Source organism: Grammomys surdaster, unplaced genomic scaffold (assembly GCF_004785775.1).
Source record: "Grammomys surdaster isolate TR1022 unplaced genomic scaffold, NIH_TR_1.0 116971, whole genome shotgun sequence".
NCBI classification, from domain to species: Eukaryota; Metazoa; Chordata; class Mammalia; order Rodentia; family Muridae; genus Grammomys; species Grammomys surdaster.
The window spans coordinates 7848-10041 of NW_021613991.1; the positions used below are offsets into that span (position 1 = coordinate 7848).

Genomic DNA, 2194 nt, shown 5'->3' on the forward strand with positions numbered 1-2194 from the left:
AAATGGAGTAATTGGCTTGAAGGCGTACTGAAGCAGTGCTAACCTGGGCACAGTTGGTGCTTCTCTGGCAGAGCCAAGCCTGGAGGCCCCAGAGGCCAGTGCACAGCACCAAGGGGAGAGGAGGCTACCGGTTGTTGCCTGGCTGCGGCCTGTGGATACCAAGCAGAGTGGTGAATGCTTAAGTCGCCCATCTTCCTTGCACTGCTGTAAGAGGAGATAGCTGGATGGCTGTGAGCCAGAAGTGCTCAGTAAGCACCCAGAAGAGCTGTCAGTACTGGAGCAGTGGCTAAGAGTTCTGGAGGAATGCAGTGGAGGAGGAGGAACAGGAAAAGGAGGAGGAGTAGGTAGAGGAGGAGGAGGTGGTAAAGGAGGAGGAGGAGGTAGAGGAGGAGGAGGTAGAGGAGGAGGAAGAGGAGGAAGAGGAAGAGGAGGAGGAGGAGGAGGAGGACTGCCAGTTGCTGCAGTTCATCTCCCACTACCTGCCTGAGCAGGTGACCAGTTCCAAGGACTCCAAGCCTCTGGGCAAGGCTGTTGCAGTGGGCTGGAGGGCACTAGAGACTTTGCAGTCAGAGCTTGGGCAACTGCGTGCAGAGAAACCACAAGACAGCCTTCCAGGGCATGCTTCGAAAATTAGACATTAAATACGAAGACAATATTAAATCATTTTCTCGAGTGATGGTCCATGTTTCCAAAGATGTCATAACAAACTGTGGCTGGATTTTGACTTCTTTCTTTTGCTGCTTTTGTGGCCACTTAGAGAGCCTAAACCAAGAAAGTTGCATCAAACCATTAGAAGAAAGTATCACAGATGTTCTTGTAAGGATGAAATGGTACTGACTTGTGAAACAAAGGGTCTAGGATGAGTTTATAGAGTTCTCCCACATACAGGACATAGAAAGCAGCGATAGAAATACACTACGGCCTTGTGCCTGTGTTCCTGGAATAGAGACTTTTCTGGCATATCTAATAAGATAGCCTTGTGAGTGCAATAGATGACTTTTAAAACTCCAGCCACCAAACTGAATGCTTCTGTGAAAACAAATGTTATCTATGAAGGTGGACTTGAAGCTGCCCAGGATTTTAACAGTTTAGTTCTACATTGAAGAAAGATCCAGGACAGCCAGGGCTATACAGAGAAACCCTGTCTCAAAATACAAAATAAAAACAACAGAAGAAAAAAAAGCTATCATTTGGGAGGCAGAGGCAGGTGAATTTCTTAGTTCAAGGCTAGCCTGGTCTACAGAGTAAGCTCCAGGACAGCCACGGCTATAAAGAGAAATCCTGTCTTGAAAACCAAAACCAAAACAAAAACCAAAACAAAACAACAAAAAAAGGAGAAAGAAAGTGGTTACAGGATTGTGACCAATGAGAATAAATACATGAGAAAAGTGCTATCTCTTGGAAAGTCACTGTCTGAATGAAGCAATGTTCACTCTCTAGTTTAAAACTTTGTCATGATCAGTCCTAGTGTATAGGCAGAACTGGTGGAGTGTGTGGACTGGTTGTAGTAGAAAAAATCAGATTTATAACTATGCAGGCTTAACAACAGTCTGTTTATGTATTTAAGGATCACAGGAAGAGTAAGACATTTGAATGTCTGTTGACTTACTAAATTGTAAAGTAGTTTGGGAAAGTAGGCTAAGAATCATAACCATGGTGCTGTTCAAAGGGTTTACTTGTTTAATATGAGTTTAAGTCTGGCAGCAAAAAAACAAATATGTATTTCTTTTTTATGAATGATTGCTAAGCTTTGTTTTGAATTTCTGTACTGTATCTGTATTATTGAACCAACCTTTACTTCCCCTCCTTGCTTTATCTGTTGGCTTAGTATGCTTTTCAACCCCGATAGACAGAGTCATCTACATTTCCTCCCTGTGCTCTTTACTAGCCATTTTAGTTATCTACATTAGCACTCTCACCCCTACCCCCAAAACTTTAGTCACGGCTGCAGATAAAAGTAGGCAAGAATCAAACGACTAAGAATGTAATGGGGAAGAAGTGCCCTTTCTCAGCCATAAGGCCATCTGCTGGAGTGATTTGTACCTATGTATTTATCCTTGATCATAATGTGCTTATTTATGTTTATCTCTTTGGACAGCAGAGCACTTTATGTAGTTAATAAACCCTACAGATTGAAGTGACTGAAAGGTTAGTCTCTCATAATCTAGACATTGAAGTTTTTTATTTTTACTAG

At 42.8% G+C, this 2194-nt stretch overlaps 1 pseudogene; it reads left to right on the top strand.

The window, feature by feature from the left end:
* The first annotated feature begins 220 nt into the window (after window positions 1-220).
* On the top strand, window positions 221-975 carry LOC114635740 (annotated as a pseudogene).
* Window positions 976-2194: the final 1219 nt, after the last annotated feature.